This window comes from Zonotrichia albicollis, chromosome 1, assembly GCF_047830755.1.
Source record: "Zonotrichia albicollis isolate bZonAlb1 chromosome 1, bZonAlb1.hap1, whole genome shotgun sequence".
Classification (NCBI taxonomy): domain Eukaryota; kingdom Metazoa; phylum Chordata; class Aves; order Passeriformes; family Passerellidae; genus Zonotrichia; species Zonotrichia albicollis.
Genome location: NC_133819.1, coordinates 63,678,946 through 63,700,629, shown reverse-complemented (window position 1 = coordinate 63,700,629; position 21,684 = coordinate 63,678,946). Strand labels below are relative to the sequence as shown.

General features: G+C 41.3%; 2 long non-coding RNA genes across 2 annotated transcripts in view; one reads left to right on the top strand and one right to left on the bottom strand.

Moving 5' to 3' along the window:
• The window catches only part of LOC141725298 (uncharacterized), a 35,803-nt gene extending 18,358 nt beyond the window's left edge, over positions 1-17,445 (bottom strand). Inside the window, exon 1 of the long non-coding RNA XR_012577164.1 lies at positions 17,279-17,445. This is a non-coding gene — a long non-coding RNA (uncharacterized LOC141725298). The remainder of the gene's footprint in view (positions 1-17,278) is intronic.
• Positions 16,921-21,356, top strand: LOC141725294 (uncharacterized). The gene is made up of 3 exons (XR_012577160.1): positions 16,921-17,081; positions 17,911-18,047; positions 20,134-21,356. It is a non-coding gene; the product is annotated as an uncharacterized LOC141725294 (long non-coding RNA).
• Positions 21,357-21,684: the final 328 nt, after the last annotated feature.

The window sequence follows — 21,684 nt, the reverse complement described above, 5'->3', positions numbered from 1 at the left end:
TGTACCTCAGACTGCTTTGATCCATTTGTGAGAAATTTAGTTTTGGCAAGTGGAAGTCCTTTTTCACTGCCAGTGGTTAATCTGCTCTGTGACACATTCATTCAACCAGAGAAAATCCAATATTGACATTTGTACCTTGGGGGGAAAAGAGGTTAAACACTGGATGTAAAATAAACTGCTGGACTGTGCCAAGCCACTGTGTAATATCTATATCATGTATAGGCAAGTTTCTTGCCCTTAGAATGCAGATGCAGCTCCATCACATCTGGATTGTGCTATTATTCCACATAATTGGTCAAATGGATGTTGTTGGACAACATCTGGGAGTGTCTCTGATAGCTCAACTCAGTTGCTCCAGCGTTTGGTACTCCACTGAGAACAGATGGTTCACATACTGCTAAACCTCTTTCTTGTTTCCACCTGCTAAATAGGATTAAAAGGCAGCTTAAAGTACAGTAAATACTCTCACAATATTAATTTTGTCTATAAGAAATTACTGTCTTGGCCACAAGAAGGTTTTGCAGTTCCAGGTAAGAAGGAGATGGTCTGTATGGCCAGATGTTCACATGTGGGAAGGACTGACTCCAAGAGCCCCTCTAAAACATTTTGTCAGTGTTCATCATTTTCACTACTGCTGTGTCTAAGAATCAGCCAGAAAAAAAATCCCATTGTGCAAGGTAGTGTGCAACCACAGAGTGTGCTGAGACCCTGGCTCCAAAGAGTTCATAGCCCAAAGAAGTCCTCATTGCCCTCTTCCCACCTATTTTTTAATTTGATTTCTAGAGCTGGGTTTAAAAGTCCTAAAATCTGAAACCTTTGCATACCTTGTGCAATGCTTTTATCTGGGAACAGCCTCACTGACTTCAGACCTATTTCCAAGATGCATGTGCTTTTGGTTTAGACAGACATATATATATTATTGGATGTGTATGTATAGTCTGCATTTCAGATTGTAACAGGCATAAATGTTGGTCTAGAGAATATTTCACAGAGGAAGATCAAAGCATACAGTATTAAATTCTCCCTCTCCAAAACTAACTGTGTTTGATCTTGTGTTTGCGTGCAATGTAGGGCACAGTGCTGCCAAAAATAAAGAGGATTTCTCAAAGGTCAAATGTTTTACAACAAAGACAGCAAGATAATATTGCAATAATGATCAGAATTGGCTGAGGATTAAATCGTGATTAAGTATTGCAAAGCATTTCTCTTAATTTTAAACTTCGGAATGACCAACTGACTCTTTTTACACTTTGTCATTAAAAAGAATATGGTGGAAAAGTTGAAAGTAACCTTCCATTCAGATTTAACTGAGTTTAGACAGAAATCTGAGAACCAGACAGAGGTGGAGACTGCTGCTGATTATTCTGACTGCTGACAAATAGAAACTAAGACCTTTCATAATCAATTAACTTTTGAAATGCCTTATTTCCCTTATATCTAGAATTTCAACCCATTAATAATGAGCCAAACCAAAGAAATTATGACATCACACAGGCTGCAAACATTCACTGCTTGCCTAAGAAGTTCTTTACATTTACTGAGGCCAGTGAAGCCCACCCTGATCTTTGCATAAGACAAATTTACTAGAGCAAGAAACGGCATCCTGACAACTATGTTTTCCTGATATAGTCATTTTGGTAAAAGAAATAATAGAGAAAAGCAAGGTGAACATCAGAGACTGCTAAACTCAGATGTGCAACTAACGATTGAAAAAAAAAACTTTTTACAGCTGTAAATTTGAATTCCAAATAAGGAAATACCAACCACACAGAGCTGAAGTAATGCAATAGTCAGTTTGGGGGTTTTGTCCAACCAGCAGTATAGGCATATCTTTAATAAAGGAATCGTGGCCAAAAAAGCTGAGAGAAATCACTCAGAAGTAACACCCAGAATCAGTGAGAGGAAAACCACTGAGCATTATTTACCTAGACAACAAAAAAGTTTTGAGGAAGCATCGTACAAAAAGCTGATTCATGAGAGGATAACTACCATCTACTCAAAAGCATAATGTTTTCATTCTCAATTGAAAAGCATTTTACTTGATTACCAAAAAAGAAGAAAATTAAAAAAAAATTAAGACTCTCTCCTACAAAACCTTCACAATAGAAACGTGTTTCAAGGGATTGCCCTGATGATCAGCTTGTTGTAGCTCAGGTGAAGACATCTGTAGCAACAGAAACAGAAAGGACCATGATTTGATCTGCAACACATACAATGGTGTTAAGAATAGAAATTTAAGAAAGAGTTCATATGTGAAGCCAGGTGAAATAAAGTGTACGTAGGCAAAAATAGAGAGAAGCAGTGGATGCATCTGGTACTGAGGACAAAATCACAAGTCCAGAACAAAGCAGTAAAAACATCACACTGGTTAAAGATGGATGAGACTGGTAGGGTACTAACATCCTGTCGTGGCACTTAAAAATGATGAAAAGTTGTGTGCTCTGCTAGACATGGGATGTGAATCAGCAGGAGTGCTGTGCAGCAAGGATCACAGACCCAAGGTCTTGTGTTTGTGGATGTTAAGTAACCACACATATGTTTCTGAGGGACTATGCAAGCAGCAGAGCAGACAGCACATCCCCAAAGCTGCCCTTTTGTTAAACATAAAATTATACCAGGCAGTCAAAATGCCTGCACCACAGTGTAGGCTCAGTCACTGCATCCTTACCTACTGGTGAGGCTACAGCTGGAGGAAAAATCCCCCTAAATCACCCTGGAACAGGCCAGCAGTGGATCAGAGCTCTGTCCTCTTCACTTTATAATCTCCTCATCACTTTATTGTCTCTGAAAGAGATTTTTGTTTCCTTTCATCTTATTTCCTCTGGTTTATATTCACAGTCATGTACGGCTTTGCCAGTGAGGAATGTAAATACTTATACATTTGTGTATATTTAGTTTCATTTCTACCAGAGATCAAGGATTTGGTTTCATCATAAAGTTGTCCCAGTGCCATAGAGGGCCAAACAGCAAGGAAATTATATCTGATCCATCCTCTATTACCCTTTAATCTGGAGTGCATTCCATGGACAGAGAAGGTGCATTAACAACATTATCAGGGTGAATCTGTGCTCCTAGGTACTCAGCAGCTACTAAAACTTCAGTCTTTAGAAGAAAGAGGTTAATATCTATTATGATCCCAGAGCTCCTGTTAAATCAGATGCAGACATGGTTTCCATCTACCTTTAAGGTTCCCCTTCATGTGCAGGGAGCATTTATTATCAGCATCAGCTTCATAATCTTGGGATGGAGGCTCATCTGGCTCTAGTGTCTTCTTCATCTTCATTAACTCTAATTTCATTATCACCTGTCCTGGAATGACCCTGGGATCACTCACTACTTCTTTCTTTCTCCTCTGGGAAATGAATTTCTGCGTTTTGTGCTCAGCTCCCGAACTGCTTTTGTGAGCCCTGCAGCAAATAATTAATATTAGCAGTATCCCCCTCATCTCTCACAAATCTGGATGCCTCACCCCATCCTAAAAGCACTGCTGGCTCCTTGACTCATTTTTCTCTTTCTGATATACGTGTTTTTAAAAGCCTCTAGAATATTCCGCTTGGCTCAGTACTCTCATTTCATCCCCCGTGTGAGCTTTTCTCACTTTTTTTTTTTAATCCGTTTATTAACCTTCCTATTCCTCACCTTCCCTTCTTGCATTTGATGTTCAGCAGCTCTCAGAAGTCTTTTGCATTACATAAGGACTAATTTTTCCAGTTAATTATTCAACCCCTTCTCATGCTTCTTCCCTCCCCCCCAAACAAAAGTGTTATGAAGGTGGGCTTGGGATGACAGGGCATTGCTGGATTGAAGAAACAGCCTGAATTAAAAGTCTTTTCACAAAAGAGAGGTCTTGACTGAAAGTCTCAGAGGGCCCCCCTGACTGGAGGGAAAAGTTCCATAAAAAGCAGGCGCACCAGCTCCTCTCCCTGGCAGCAGCAGAGGACATTGTTATCTGATAAGGTAGCAGGGCAATAACATTTTATTTCTGTCCAGCACCTAATGAACGGGGCTGTTTGGCACAAAACAGAAACATAAAATGGGGGCAGAATGACAGAAACATATAGTGGGGGAGGAATGACAATGACCAGGAGAGGAGAGAGAGAAGGAAAGAAACCTTTTCTTCGGATCTGTGTCTTTGATGCACATCTGAGGTAATAAATGGGGATTTTTATGATCTAGTTGCATTTTAATAGATTTTCACTAATAACTGCTTTGGGAAGGCTGCAAACTTAGATTCATGTATGGCTGTACACTGCCCCTTCACTGCTAGCTGCCTTGGGAGAACAAAGTCTCCACCGTGGACTGCTGCTCCTGAGGAGCACACGGGCTCCCTGAACAGAAACAAAGAGAAGAGCAGGATCCTTTGCACAAACAAGGGGAAAATGGAGCAATTGTACTGCACAACATGAGGCAGGAGTGGAAGTTCAGTGGCTGGCAGCAACCTGCAGCCACAGATCTTTGGAGAAATAAATCCTGGCACCAAGAATTTGGGAGAGTCCAATAAAAAAATGTGGAAGCAAAGGCAGAAAACTCTTTCCTCCCGGTTGTGTACATGTGTCCACACATCCAGCATATGTTAAGCCTTTAAATGAACATTTGGCCGTGAAACAGTAGCTATGGCAATAGGCAGGCACGGATTTATGTACTGTACGTACATATCTCGTAGAAAAGCTCTCTGTTTCTGAACCGGACTGGCAGCTGCTTGAAATTTTCCCCTTCCCTTTCCCTAAGGTCTCAGGTGTGGGATTCATGAGCCAGTGTCTCAGCTAGAACAGGTGTCTATCGCTGTGTAAATAGCAATTAGGCCCAAATTTCAGACTTTTTTCAAATCCCTATCTGAGGAAAAGCCCAGGAATAAATAGTTGCTGTAACGGCCAGGGGTATTGTGTAGCATTATAGCCTCCAGCTGGGCTATTACATACTATAGACGGGTGAAGAATACAAGCACCTGACAGATGTGTTCTGTTAGCTTCATTAGAAAAGAAACAAAGAAACTCCTCAATTAATAGCAGTGGAGCCAAAGGGAAGGGGGGTGCGGGAGGGAGGAATCATAGCCTGTTATTTAAACAGAGTCAGGGAGCCTTTCACTGATGGCTTAATATGATTCATTAATAAAAACAGCTTTTTGAATGCCCAGTTTAAGTCAAAAGAAATCACTAGCGTGGGTTTTTTTGTTGATGGTGGGTATTTTTTCCCTGCAAAAGAAGGGCAAAATGACAAACTAGAGTTTCTGAATTCATTTTGTGTGAGACTGCTCCTTCTCAATGCTGCCTTTCCCTGGGGTATTTATCCCTCAGGGTGGTGGCACAGTCATCAGGAGTTGACAGGGTCATAGCGAGACTTTGGATGAGAGAGAGATTTGTAGGGAATAATATGGAAACATTCCGTGTAATAGGGGAACATTCTGTGTCTCAACTAAGAAGGTTTAAGGATTTTAAGGTGTCCAAATGGAGCTCCTCATTATGATGGAAGTCAGATGCATCTGGAAAGCCACACCTTTTTATCATGATAAGTTATTCCTGTTTTGAGGGCCTGAATAAACAGCAAAGACATGTAGAATTTAGTTTTTTGCAACACTTCTTTAAAAATTATAGACTCCAAATCTCTATTTAATGCAGTTTTAGTTAAAATAAACTTATGTAAGAACTCTACTGTACTGCAACTCCTTCTAATGCCCAAGTGCAGGACAGGGTAGAGAATCTTGCAGGTAGCTACAGAAACCAATTTCCTCCTCCTAGATGTAAGATGAAGCCATCACCACCTTTTTGTGTCTAACAAAACTCAAAGGTAACAAAATTATTACACTGCAGTTCTTACTGCTCTCACTGGTGGTGACTACAAGCACTGCCTTCCTGGAACACATTGGACAGAGAGGGAGGCCTTTCAAACACTTGCAGTTTTGGGGGGCTCCCAACATGAAGCCATCTGCACGGGAGGATTTAAAAATGAAGAAATTGCTGCAGCACCTCCATGGGGTGGTGAAGAATAAGCAGGAGGGAAAGGATAATTTGGCGTCTGAGAGTGCAGAAGGAACCTTGTGATGGAGGTGGCCACCGTTTGTATCTTGACCTGCCAAATGAATGTAGGCCAAGACAAGAGCTTGCAGGATTTACCAAGATCCATCTGGGCAAGGACATGGTGGTGGTATGGCTCTCATGCAGCAGTGTGGATCCAAATGTGGTCCAAATGTGGTGATGACAAAGCTGGAATGCTCAGTTGAAAGGTTGGTTTGATTAAATTTTTACAAAAAGATTGAGGAGACCGACAACACCTATCCTCTCACGTATTTCCCTGCAAGTGGTTTTCCATAGTGCATAAAATGATGTTTTGTCAAAGCCTGCCTCAAAATATACCAAATGATGGGTCTTTCATCACTTCCCAAGGGACAGTCGTCCATGGCCAAATTGATCTAGCTGTCAAGAAGGATCCTTTTATATATTCAGCCTAATTTTTCCTATTCTTAATTTCATCCCATTACTCTTAGTTAAACCCACTCCTATTGTCCTAAATAATTCACCTCCCTCAGGAATTAACCCCCTCCATGTATTTGTAGGCTATTCTTTTGTCCCACTGTAGTCTTCACTTAGTGAAGCTATCTATATTTAATTCTTTTAATCTCTCTTCATAAATTAGTCCCTCCAGCCAGTGAGGGGAAGGGCATATTTGAGACGTTGTTCAGTGATGAGCTAGGATACTCTGCTACAGTCGGGATATCTAGAGCATGGAAAGTGCCTAGGGGAAGCCTAAACATTCATATTACTTTTTTTTCTTTCTTTTCCCCAAGAATTTGAAAGGCTGTAGACAAAGTGATATTTCTGAAGGAGGAAAACATTGCTAAAGATCTCTGTTTAATTCTCCCTTTTCTGTGCCGCTGTTGTAAATGTCTGCTTTGTCCTCAGTTAATAACCTCTATCACCAGCTGGCCAGCTCTTGCTTATAAGCTTTGCCTTCCTTTACACCCTAGCCTAGATTTTTTATATCTGCATGATAAGTAGGAAATCAGACAGTGTAAAAACAGGTTAAACTCTGTATGATAATAAACAAGTGCGCTGCTGCTTCGGCATGCTGGGGGTTTTGCCATCAGGCTTGAAGAAGCTGTTTACTTGTGATAGTTGGTATACTTGTGAAAAAGTTATTGCTTTTCTAATGTACATAAATTCCTGATGAAAGAGATAGCAGCACTATCTTCTTACTCCACAGACAGAATCAGACAAGAGCAGTACTCTTGCCCTTCCCACCCAAAATTAATGGCTTGGAGGACTCAGACTTATGAGTTAGATGTAAATTAATGACTGGTTTATTTGAATTGTTAGTTTCTTTCCTAAGGGTAGTTTGTATGATAGCAAATTCTCCCTTTAGGATAAACTTGTATAATTCTGTATAATTTATATTTATTTGCTGAAAATTACTCTCTGTTTCAATCAAGCTCCACATCTGAAGAAAGTGAAGTGACTTACACCAGGAGATGAGGATGGCATAGTCTTTGAACCATGGTTTGCGGCTTTTTGGAAAAAGAGTAGTTGTTGTTATTTCTTGTACTTTATGTCACTTTTCCTGTGTAACCTGAACACTCCTTTACCAGCAAGTTGAATTTTATGTTAAAACTTACATCCTGACACAATCTTAAGGTAACCATCAGTATTTTTAAAGAGACTATAAGATTATTTGACTTTTGTGTTGAAAAGAGATTTTCAATTGCTTTAAATACGACCAAAGACTTGGAATGACTGGGCCTGTGCATTGAAATAATTTAAATATCTAAAAGAGAAATGCAGAATCCAGCACATGAACCAGTGCCCATAATTGGCTCTGATACTTCAGCAATTTATTTATTTTTTTCTACAGCTGACTTAATACCAAAAAATGGATTCAGTACTTGCCAAAATGCCTATTGCAAAAAAAGTCAAACAATTAATATTTGGGTCATACGAACCTGAGAAACATTAGAGACCAATAAACGAGGTCTTCTGGAGGATATGAAAATAAACAGACCCCTATGTTAATGTGAAACAATTCAGCCTTTGAGCCTCTAGCTATTATTTTTTCTTTTTGCATTGTGGCAACACATAGGATCGCTTCTGGTTATAAATGCTGTGCAAGCACGAAACCCAAAAAAGTCCTTAACTTTAGAGTTTTTACACTAGGGAAAGTAATTGGAACATGAGAGAGCTGGGGATGTGTGTACACATGTACAGGGAAAAGGGGCATCAACCACACGCACAAGGTGCCCTGTGAGTGCCTTCTTTCTCTCAAGGATTCCTTCTCTTCCACCACAAAGCCCATTTGTCTGCTCAGTGACCAGAGCAACGTGGCTTAATGTGGCTGGCAGTGGCTACTTCTAGAGTCAGGAGATGTCCATGAAGACTTCATCCAAAACTGAGACCTTCAGATCCTTCCCTCTGGAGTGTCAAGGTCGAGATCCTGACATGGCATCTCCACATATCAAAGAGCTTTGTTCCAAAAGAAGAGAAAAGTGCATATTTGCTTCTCTTGCAATGTTTATGGGTCAACTTGAGTGCAAAATGTGAATATACACAGCCTGGAAATTCTATTTTAATCTCTGGGTTTGTTATATTTTCTTCTTTCATCATCCTGCATTGCAAATTATTCTAGTTCTATTTCTCTGGTGTATTAAACTAGTGCATTGCTGAGTCTCAGCTCTCCATTCAGGTTCTGGCATCAAAGCCTTAGGCCAATTTTATTTCATTTGTATTTGCTGTCAGAGTAATGTCTTTATTCTAAAATGCCCTTCTCATATCAACTTCTCAGGTGGCTTGACAAAAGTAGAAAGTGTGAGGAAGGAAAAAACCCTCCCCCACGCTGCAGTCTGCTGTATTGCTTTTATGTTTTCACCCTCTCTGAGGGGGAAAATGTAAAACACACATAGAGAAAATGGAGTTCAAGACGCCATTTAACAATGAAAGGGATATTTTTCTAATCCTAGCTATACACTTGACCTATTCTATTTTATAAATTTATATTTATATTTATATTTATATTTATATTTATATTTATATTTATATTTATATTTATATTTATATTTATATTTATATTTATATTTATATTTATGTCTGTGTGTGTGTGTGCGTGTGTGTATGTATTTTAAAAGCCCACACACAGAGTTTTAAAAAACAGTCAAGCTGCTGTTGCTCTGGGCTAATTTATTTTCAACTGCAAGTGGCACATTTACTCAATTACAAACAAAATTTTAGTAAAGCAGAGTGAAAATCTATCACATCCAATTATGATGACAATGTAGTGCCATGCAGCTGAGGGTTAGGCTGGGACCAGACGTGTTTTTCTTGAGGCCATCAAGTATTGTGCTGGAGTTTTTTTTATGCGTGGGTAGAAAAGTGATTTAAGCTGAATGACAGGAAGCCCAAATCATTTTGTCATATTAAAGACTGTCAAGGACCCACCTCAGAATGAAAGTGTTTTGTGTCAGATATAAAGCCAGAATTAGGCAAGGTAAGGATGGCAGTGAGCAGGATATTTTAAATGTCACAGGACAAGGGGAGGCATAAAAAGAGTTGATCTGCTGGTTTTGCACATTAGGCAGCTGCAGCACTTTAAAACTTTTATTCTGTTTAATATTCCCCATTGTGTCCAGCAAAAGGCACATTGCATTTTAATAGATTTTAGTTGTGAAAAACAAATGTGTCCTACCTATAAAATCACACGCATTTAAATATACGTAACCAAACATTTTAAATTCCCTTGCATACATACACATCTGCCTGCAGCAATCCATGCATTGGTGACACTGAGGACACTGAAATTTCTGGGTCGTGTACTTTTGCAAAGATGTCAGTAAGCAGTGCCACCTCGCATCCCCCTCATGCTTTGCTTTCAGAAATTCTCACCCCTTTAAAAATAATAAAGATTTGGGCGGCACAAAATATAGGCGTTTCCCAAGCACAAACACATGTATACATGTTTTGAAGGCTACTCCCCATTAAGTGCTTTGGTTTTGGACAGTTTAATCTGTGTCCTTAATGGTTTGAGGCAGAACAATGGGTTTCTCAATTTAGGAATGGGCATGTTAAATGCAGGGATCAGATGAGACCTCTGTACCAAAGCAATGAGTTCCACCAGGGTATTTCAAATAAATCTAACATACAGAAATCATGACTACAGTTTGGATCCCAAAAAATGTTGTGCCTTAGGAATGGAGTATTTCAGAAAGCAGTCAAACAGTTCCAGTAATTCAGCATCAGCAGTCAGGAAACAGAAACCTCATTTCACTGCATTGCTAAGTGAATGCAGCTGATTGCCCCCTTGCAAGTGGTGACGATTCAAATTCCTCAAAAATTGTAACAGCTTCCAGTAAAGTTTTACTTTGACAGCTCTGGGACAAACTTTTTTATTCATTCACTCTTTTCTCTGAAGCTTTAGGTCAAAATTAAGGATGAGTAAATCCTTCTTCTTTCCCTGCTTTCTTTTGCTTTACCCCACAGCTCTGTTTTATTCTTTACTGGAAAAGCAAGTGGAGGTAAAAGAAGAAATAAAACCAACAGAAAGCAAAACATTAAAGGAGTTCTCAGTAAAATAAAAATGGAAAGATTCTATAGCAAAAGAGGACTTTTTTCCTCCCATTTTAGCTGGGGAGGAGCAGAAACCTCTTTGCAGTCTACCAAGATATTGCTGCCTGAATATATATTCATATTTTAGATACTATAGTGACAGATGCAAAAGAAGTGAGATTTTTTTACTGCAATCGGATGACAAAAATTATGGGATTGAATAAAATTTTCTTTCCTTGGGTATGCAGATACAGAAATGTAGCATGCATTCATAATACTCTGCCTTTACATATTATTCACACAATAATATGTTTTGATTTGCTGCAAATTACAGAAGACTTTAAATACTAATTTTAAGAACCTTGCCCTGACTGCCTCTATCATATACACAGACACACACTCATATTTTCTACACAGTTACTCCTCTTTCTAGGGATCCTTATAGGAATATTTGTTCAGAACTCTGAAGCCTGAGAGGATGCACTGAAGGGTCACTCCTGTAGCTACTTTTAGCAGGGTCATACAGGGGTTGATATCGACATTTTTATGTTTCTTCTCTGGCCTTTATGCTTCTCTCTGTGCTGTATTTAAGGCAATAAATCCGGAGTGAAATATAGAAACCACAAATTCATTTTTGTCCATAGGAAAAAACACCCTATGGACATTTTTTCACACATACAATATGAGAGCCAGAAGCCATGACATTAAATTAATTCAGTATCACTGTTTTACTCATGTCAGATCAAAGTTTGAGAAATGGTATCTGGATAATGGGATTTTATTTTTGTTATGACACAAATCAACAACACCATACTCAGCCTGAATCAGTTTAAGACAGAGGAAACTCCTCATCTCCCAGGCACACACGTACAAATTAAACATTCCCAAATCTGAGGTTATGAATGAAAACCAAAGGGTTTGGAAGTTAAATCAAATGTCCATATCAATCAAATGTCCACTGTAGAACTGTCTCTGTTAATGTTTACATTTTAGTCAAGACTACTTTTGACATTTCTGTAAATAGTAAACAGCCACAGGAGCTATTTTCTCACCTACTTCAGGAGAAGGAAGAGTTTTTGAAGAAGTGAATATTCATAATTTGGACACAGAATTTCACAAAGTTAGGTTTTTGGACAGGCAAAGCAACAACCAAGCTTATTGGCTCTCCACAATGCCCAGACAACCTCTAAACACTCCTGGGAAGCAGCTCCCAGACTATTTACACTGCACTAGTTCTACACATCTGAATGCTCCTGTTACAACCCAAAATAAAAACCTGCTCTGGGTCTCAGTGGAAAAAAAGATACCAGAGGGAATTGTGAGTGATGAGGAAAGGAAACTGCTGTGAGGAAAGCACCTAGAAAAGGGAAGGGGGTTGAAGGGACACCAGGCCACCATCATAGGCTGAGGGAGAAACGTGGAGGTGTTGCTGAAGGAAACACCTGGACGTTCCTCAGTTAGGAGCTGGCTTGAGGCTGATGTGGTCCAGAAAATAACAGGAGTGGAAACAGAAGCTAGGCTCACCAAAGGTGTAATTGATCCCAGGGAAGGGCTTAGGACAACTATAGCCTACCACGGAGCTTGTGCTAACACCATAACCACCAGGTTTCTGTTCTCTTGGAAAGCAGAAAACAGAAAGTGACTCCTTCTGCAATGGAGCCCCCCTCCCCAGGGATGCAGCACAACCAACGTGACCCTGTGCAGCTCCATCAAACAGCCTGGCCAGCACCGCTCCCACAGGGGGCTCACTGCCTGCAACAGCCACTCAGGTTAAGAAAGGCAAAAGGCTCAGATGATGCTGGTTCTGCTTAGCCTGATCCTCCCATCAGGAAAAGGAGAGGCAGAACAAACACTGGTGAGTTTATCAGAAACAAGAGATGGTTTATTGAGAAAGCATTCAACAATTACTTCTTTGAAAGAATTTGGAACAACGCCCCTTCAACAGTGCCGCTTACCATCCGCTCCAAAATTAGATTGGCAAATCCCTCCTGGCATTTTCCTACCAGGAAGACTTTCTACTCCATCCATTAACCCAGAGTCCCACGTACTCGGTACAAACTGACAATTGATCGTCAATGGTATTGGCAGACCCACTCATCAGAGCTATTTGCACAACAGGAAACAGCCTCTTTCAGTTCATCATTATGTAATTCAGGGCCATGTTATTGGAGATATGAGGAAAATTTCGATAGGAAGAGAGATTGAAAAGAACAGGACTTCTAGTTTAGACAAGTAACAAAAATGGACTTCTTCGTGTGACAGTAAAAAAATCTACTTTTGAGTTATCTGCTGTTTCTCATAATGAAAGAACAAGAGATTAAAAAATGAAAAGCATTCAATTGAAAACTGATAAAAGGGTTTATTTATTTCTATAGTAAATGCAAGTAATTTAAGGATCTAAATGTCAACTGATATGACTGAAGGCAAAAAAAGAATTCAGTAGGATTAGAAATTTATCTGGACATTAAGAATATATATCATCACAAAACTAATCTGCCAAGCTACAATTTTTTCTCCTGCAGTTAGTAAATATAACAAACAGCTTTTTTGAAAATTTTGAGGTATTTTGAGGTAGTCACCCTGAAGATTTAAAGGGACTCATAGAAGATCACTGAAAAATGAAATTGTACCGCACTTGTTGTCTCATAATTCTACCTTACTGGCAATCTGAATCAAATAATTAGCTGATAAACAAAACAGACTGGAAAACATAATTGTTGACAAATACTGTAATATTCAAACTTCACTCTCACAGTTCATTAGCAGAAAAACCACTTGGTGAAATAAAAAAAAGCAAATCTACATAATTGAGGGTTTTCCATCATGCAAAGTTATTTAATTATTTTTAAATATATTTACCCCACTACATTCAGTATTAGGGTTACGCATGCTTCTGACTTCAGGACTACCTTATTTTAGGGTGTCCCAGCAGAATTTAACTTGTCTTTCTAATAAAATGCTTGGCTGGTGGGTCGTGCAGTTTTGTCTTTGTAAATATGTGCCAAATTCATCTTCCAGCCTTGAGCTGACTTCCCCCTAAACTCACGAGGTGAGCTACTGCATGTCTAACTGATTTAAATTCAAAGTGAACAGCGTGTATCCTCTGCAATCTGCATCTTTCTTGCAGCTCATGCTTCCAAAACACGACAACTTCGAAACACAGTTTAAAAATGGAGGAAGCCATTGTAAAATAAATGCTGCAGCTCATTTTACATGCCCAAGCCTGTGAAATACCTTCACTAATCTACTTCATACTTTCCACCTAACAGTTCTACCAGATTTGTTAAAAAGCAGATATGCAAATTATAGGTAGAAGAAAGTTTCTTTCAGGAAGTTGAACGTAAGGGGTAAATAAGACTTGATTGTAAAAAGACATTAATTCAACTGCAACAGCTTCATAATTCAGAGTATTAGATTAATGCTCTATGAGCACATTATCTACAACTTAATGTAAATGCTGTAACAAACTGAAATTCAGAGATAGAGACTGTTCACAGGTTTGGCTTGGACCCCATCCACAGAGGCTTTATTAATCAGCACAGAAAGTTTAGTCTAACCTTTGCCAGTCACTTCAAGGTAGAGAAGCTTCCTGAAGGATGACATAAATGCCTTCCCTCCTCGCAGACATCTAGCAGCTCCCTCTGCTCTAGCCATAGGGCTGGGTCAGACCTTCCCACATCACCTCATCACTCCCGATGTGCTAGACCACCCGAGCCATGACCGAGGCATCGCCGCTGTGAGTGCGACAGCAAGCCAAGCTGAAAAGGAGTCTGCATCTGTCACATGGGAAAAATCAAAGGCCAAAGCTCTGCATCACTGGTGATGCCCCCAAAGCCTTGCAGGACACGCATACACACCACAGCACAACAGCAGAGACATTCTCTGGCTTTGCCCTCTGTCCTATCCATGCCAGTCAGAGCTGACCACATTCCCATCCTGCATGCTTTTACTTTTCTTTAGTCCACCACGGAAAGGAGAACAGCTGAATCAGGAACAAGGAGAGAATTGCTTTTTAGCAACATTACAAATGTTAACCTAAAGAAACCAACAAGCAAAAACCCAGCATGGCAGTAATAGTGATGAAGCCACAGCACTTTATCATAATCCCATCTAGTGAGACAGGGAATTTTTGTCAATATGTTTCATGCTCAGAAAATGTACTGCTCAGCACTTTGATACTATACTAGCCAACCATTTTATTTTATTTTATTTTATTTTATTTTATTTTATTTTATTTTATTGTGGAAAGGTTCTTTTCTTTAAAAAGAAAAAAAAAATCCACATCTTGGATCCAGACCAGAATCCTCCCATAGAAACTTCCTGACTCATTCAGACAAGGACACATGGCAGTGCCCACATGAATACAGTGCACTGGGAGAAAGCACCAAGAATATGGACAGAAGTCCTTGAGACAATTTTCAAGGACATTTACATGACAGAATACTAGGAGCCTTCTTAAAAGAATATTTCTACTGAAAGTCCTTGCAGATCTGGCACAGAGAAATGTCATTATATCCCAGTACAGGTGAACAGTGGAGACAAGTACAGGACCTCCATGAGCAACCAGTATGACCAGTCCCAGTGATAAGGCAAATCTATTTGTAGTAAGGAGTTATGAAATAACTTAGCTACTTCAAAAATATCTTCTGAAGCTGGACAGTGGGTGTGTGAGCTATGCCATGGAGTGTTAGGGTTTATGCCACTGGCAGAGTCCAGCTCTCCTTCCTCTTTAGACATCCTCAGGGTCGCACACCTCTGTGAGAACCTCGCAAACCTCTACTCTACATTTCTTGCATTTACCCTTCTCTCTCCAAGGTTGTCTTTCCATGTCTCTCACAGCTTCTATACACAACTTCCAGCCTTTCACTCTGCAGATACTTTCATCTTGCATATCAAGCTTTTTTAAAAATTTCTTTATTATTTGATGAACTGAAAAGTTTTGTAAGATGGACTAACTTTCCTTCTATTGGCTGAAGAGCGATTTACACAGGGCAGTTGTTTTTTAAGTTCCAAGGAGTTCCAAGACAAATTACTTCTTTTTCTTTTTGCTGGATACTCTACTAGCTTCTGTGATTTATTCCAATTATTTCCATGGATGTCCTTCACCTTTTTTCACTAATTAGAATTGGGTTTGACCTATCAACCTACTTGACTTTATCAAGTTACTCCAAAGTTCCTCAGACTCTTCAGGAGCTCTGAAACCTAAGGGGTTTTGTATTAGCACAAATATTGTTAGCTGATTAATAAAAACTTTAAGTAACATCCTGCAAGAGAAGAGCATTAAGCAGCACATTCCCATGGAATGAGGGTCAAAAGGCTACAAAACCTGGAGCCAGTCTCAGGTCAAGTTTAGCAGTGGCTGAGGCAGGCTTACCACTCACTCTCAGTTTCATTCCAGTAACATCTAGTGATGTTCTATCAGTTACCAGGAACTCTAATGACATTATTTTGCTCTTAACCCTCACTGAACTTGAGAAGTTCTTTCACCCTCCAATGGCTCAAATGAAGGGAAAGGTTTTATTGAGCAGCTGTGCCGGGAGACACCAGGATAGCGTGGTTTGGACCAAAAGCTGTGAAAAGCTGAGAGCGTGGAATTTACTCTACAATGAAGCATCACCAACTGTCAGGCAATGAGCATCAGCCCCGAGAAAGCACTCCATCCCCTCCTGAGAAGGCTGTGGGACTGCAAGGGTGAGGCCATGGGGATGGAGCTGCTGCTGCTGCTGGCCTGCACTGGCAGCCCCCAGTGGGCAAACAGCGTGCCATAGGAACACTTGTGTGAGACAGCCACAGCCTTCAGAACTGGATAAGAAAGAATAGAAGGGAAGCGGTGTAAAATGTCACATCCAGACAAGAGAACAAAACAAAGGGGTTTTTTTCCCCTTACGGCAGGGAAAAAAGTACTCACAGGAGCTTCTTATCCTTTCCTCTATCATTATTTTTTTTTATCCTTCTTAGGTTTCCTTCATGCAGGGAAATAATTCTCTCTCTGTTGACACCTATGCAACCACAGACGTGTCAGCTGACTGGGTGGAAAAGGAAAAAAATATTTACCCCCAGCATTTCTGAGATCTGCTGCACTGTCATTACTGCCATGATTTATCGGGGCCTGTTACACATTTTACCTCACGCTTTTCAGTCATCCAAATGATTTTCTCTCGACAAACAAAAAACACCAGCAAGCTGCTCAAGTTTGAGTGAAAGAAGCAAAGGGGAAATGAGAAAAGAGGTCTGTCTGACCATTCATTGTGTTCCCCACCAACATCTCCTTCAAAAACGGGAGCAATAAATACAATGAAGGAGTCAATACATCCAGACCACTGCTGATGGATACTGAGGGACGCTGGAGAGCGGCGGGGTACCTCGGGCATAGGAAGCACCTCCACAGCCCCTCCTCGCCCACAGGTCCGCAGCCCCGGCTCTCTCCCGGAGCCCCCGCGGGTGAAGGAGCGCAGCCGGAGGGGGCGGGGGCAGTGGCTGCAGAAATGCAGCCTCAGCAGGGAGACCGGGCTGTCAGCCTCCAGAGCACTTCCCTGCGAGGGAGCAGATAAGAGGGAAAAGGTGAATGGGAACACTTGTCACAGCAGATGGCTGCTTTGATTTGCAGAAGAAAGCGGGAGGAGGGCGGAAAATCGAGGAGGGACGGCCGTGCCTGCCCGCCCGGGATGCTGCACCCATCCCCGGCATGCTGCGCCCATCCCCGGGATGCTGCACCCACCCTCGGGATGCTGCACCCACCCCCGCGGTGCTGTACTCACCCTCGGGATGCTGCACCCACACCGGGATGCTGTGGCCACCCTCGGGATGCTGCACCCATCCCGGGAATGCTGTACCCACACTGGGATGCTGCACCCATCCCGGGGATGTCGCCCTGCCAGGGCACTCAGGGACTTGCTGACCCTCCCCGCAGACCTCGTAAGACGAAGTGAAGGGTTCGGCCTTATACATTTTATTAACGCGATGCTAATTAGCTGGAAAGCCACACATTGATTTTCTTGAAAGGATTCAAAGATCAAATAGCCATGAATGGAGCTGGCAAAGCCTAATCTACTAATGGATTTAACTTAAGAGAAATATAAAGCTCAAATAAAAATATGATTATTTGGGCGCTACTTAACTAGTATTTTAAAATATTTTCACGGAATTTCTCTGTTCCACTGAGGTGGAAAAAATACAGTCAAATTTTTTAAACGTGTTTGGCCAATAGGTCTAAACAATGCCTCTTTTCTCTTTCTCTTTCTCTTTCTCTTTCTCTTTCTCTTTCTCTTTCTCTTTCTCTTTCTCTTTCTCTTTCTCTTTCTCTTTCTCTTTCTCTTTCTCTTTCTCCTCTCCTCTCCTCTCCTCTCCTCTCCTCTCCTCTCCTCTCCCTCTCTATATCCCAAATTCCCAGGGCTGGACTCCACAGAGGGTGCCAGGAGGCTGCACAGCCATGCCAGGGGATTGAGGAACATGTGTCCCACGCTAACCAGAACTAGCAGAGGCAGCACAGGGATTTTCCTCTCTCCCAGCAGCACATCTCCACCTGAGGTAAGCCATCACCAAGCCCAAGATCCCTAGCCACAGGCAAGGCTCCCATTGTGGCATGTGCTGTATCAGCAGAACAAAAGAAAAATGGTGTAAAATACAAAGAAATGAGGCTTAATGGGAGAAAGAAGATGTCAGACAAATGCAGGCAGGAAGGAAATATGAGGGAATAACAGGAAAATAATAGTCAGCTGGGCAGGCAGTCACTCCAGCACACCCACAAGCAGTTGTTCAGTCTTTTATAGATACCATTAGGAAGGACAGTTTGAAGGCGGGTTGGACAGCAATAATAAGGCAAGTTTGGATTTGGCTGCAGGGGATGCATCTTGAGCTCAAAATGCAGTAGGAAAGGAAACAGAGAGACACTTGTTTTAAGCTTTAACAATGCAACAGGGAAGAAAACACAGAGGCCGTTGTTTGAAAATTTAACAAATGGGTAATGGACACCAGAAAATTGCCTGACTGGAGGTGGAAGCAGATATTTCATGAGTGCACAGGAGGTGATGGTGAATCAGTGATGTTCTGTCTGGGGAACCAGGCCTTGAAAACTAAGATATGTAACTGATTTCAAGGCAGCATGGGAAAACAAGTAAGTGGGAGAGATCCCTCAAGGCTGACTGGCCTAAAAACGAGGCACAGAAAGCTTGGGATATCTGGGTAGGTGGGTAGCCTGATAAACAAGCATGCTCCCAGAGTTTCAGAAGGTCACAGAGCTCAGAAAGAAAACTTTAAAATCAAGGCTACCAAATTCATTATGCAGAAAATTACACTGACAAATCACATCAGTATTCTCCTAGGGATAAACGCAAACTAGCAGGACTTAACCAAGGTGCAGTTTGTGCAAAGTCAAAGCTGGACAAAATCAAAACTGGTATTAAGTGAGCAGAAATCTCAAGTGTGAGGCTCCCCTGCCATTGTATTATGAAAAGGAGTATAAAAGCTGCCTTCTGGATCTCTCTGCAAGCCATTTTCTCTCAGTGACTCAAGACTTGCACAGTTCTCTAGTAAAAAAGATCATTATTTTAACTGTCAGCAACAGCCTCAGCCTGTGCTGCCATTCTGTCTCACACACCAGTAACAATCAAAGCCATCCAATTTGAAATTAGCTGCCAGTCCTCAGGATGTTGGGTGTGTCAGAGCAGAATCAAGCAGGGCATCCCACAGTGGGCTGGGTATTCAGTGCTTCCTGAACACAAAGGAACATTGTCTCCATTTCAGTTAAGACAATGAACAAATCTAACTTTACACCAAACCTTTCACATCCAGGTGATATAATAAGGTGGGTTTCTATATTACTGTTCATGACACGCAATCATTCTCCAAAAACTGGAGTTTGCTCCCCGTGTTTGTCTGAGCTTCCACATGCTCATTATTTCATTGATGAAACTCCTTTTAGTGACGAGTAGCTTCCAGATTGCACAGTTGTCAAAACTCTGAGGTACAGGGATTTTATTTATTCACTGCAGCAGCACAATTGCTCTCTGTCCCTCAAGAAGCAAGACTGGCTGCACCATCACACAGCTCCAGGACAATGCACTGCTCCAGGACGCCTCAGCAGCAAGAAGTCACTTTAAAAGAGTTACACCAGCCTAAAATCTGAGCAAGGCAGGGCAGATTGAACACACTGGGTTCCTGATGATACAGTTGTCACCTTGTAATGTAATCCATCTGTTTGGCATCCCTTCCACACATCAGTCTCTCATAGTGCAATATACTTGGGCTCTCAGTACAATTCTTGGACAACAGTAAAGCTCCAAACTCAACTTCCCCCTTTGAGCCACTATTTTCCTCCCAAAAATTCCTTTGGAAATGTTGCTGCAGTCTTCCTCACTCCTATAACTATGGCTAAAAGTGAATCCTGGGTGTGATAGCCTCAGCAGGCCTCAAATAGGTTTTATTCACTGCAGCAAGGAGACTACCACCTTTGAGACAAAGTCTAGACAGAGTATCCCCAAACAGGAAACTTCACAGCACTTATAGATTGCACTCACCTAGTTTATGGTCAAGAGGTTCTGCCATGTGAATAAAAAAAATACATGTATTTTGATGTTATTAGAGGGTTATTTCATTGGGTTTTTTTTTTTCACAGATGGCTTGTGGTGCTCACAAAGGGACCATCACAGTGCTGAAAAACAATGCCAGGAAAATGCTCATGTTGTTCAGCAACTGTGACTCCTATTTCATGGGACTTCAGGTTTTGCAGACATTTGGCTTTCTCAGGCTCAGTCTAAATCCAGGTTTTGGAAGACAAGAGCTGACTGCACATGAAATCAAAACGATAATGGTGGCAGGAAATAATTGGGGGAGATGGCAAAAGTGGTGCTCGCCATCTGGATGGAGGGATGCCTTGCCCTTTGTTGCCCGGCTGGAGAAGGCCTCCTGGATTTCCAGATGCTTTTGAATGTTCCAGTGGCAGCAGGAGCTACGAGTGTTTATTTCCCCTTCTCCTATCTGCTTGGTGAGGAGATTTCAACCTCTTGTCCTGTTGGACTGTGTCGCCATTGTGTGTGCTTTTCTCATCTCCAGACTGGATTGCTGCCATGTGGTCTGCTCAGCTCTACGTCTGAGGACCACTCAGAAACTTCAGCTAATTGCAGTATGCAGCTGCCTGCTTACATATCCACATTTCAGACACAAACCATAGAGCGCAGATGGCACACAGGCTGCGCCAATTTTCAGTTCATTTCCAGGTGCAATTCGGGCCTTAGTTTCTGAATCTCCTTGTGATTTGAACCTGGTCGTCCCACAGAAACTACATCTGGCCACGAACACTAGGTCCACCATAGAGACAAGTTGGTGCCTTTGAACTGGAAGTCCTTGGAACATTTGGAAATGGCTTTGGGTTTTATTTCTCAGCAGAAGAAGGCCCACACTCTTGAATTTGCTTTCTTGTGTGGCAAACCTTCAGGGCACATTGCAAAACTTGTCTCTTTTGTTAAGCTTTAGTTTAAAATATTGCAGTGGGCTGGGAAGGGAAGGTTTTGATGAGGACACTTTTACTTTCATTGTTGTCATGGCAGTATAATTCAGTAGGGAATATGAGGTTTGATTTGTTTTTATTTTAACTGCAGCTAACGAAATCTAAGATTGTGCAGAGCATAAATGAAATCAAGTAAATAATTGCAATTGTTTCAGGCCAGGGCCGTTTACTGGAGAGACAGGGAAGGAAAGACAAGAACACTGTATTTCCAGAAATTACTAAGTAGATATGGCCAAATAAAAGGGAGTTAAACAGGCTGCCTCCCTTAGCTCAAGTTATGGGATGCCACTGATAAGTTCCTTGCAAGGGGATCCTTGAGGTCTCATGTGATATGTCCCTCAAGCTCATATTGAGAGCTTCCTACAATATGTGATTGCTATTGGTCTAGAGAGAAAAGGACAGAGATACTGAGAGGAAAAAGAAAGAAGAGAATAAAAGAAGTGAAAGAAATAAGAGAAAGAAGAAGAGAAAGAAGGAAGGAAGGGAAAGAAAGAAGAGAAGGAAGGGAGGAATGGAGGGAGGGAGGGAGGGAGGGAGGGAGGGAGAGGGAGAGAGAGAGAGAGAGAGAGAGAAAGAGAGAAAGAGAGAAAGAGAGAAAGAAAGAGAGAGAGAAAGAAAGAAAGAGAGAGAGAGAAAGAAAGAAGGAAAGAAGGAAAGAAG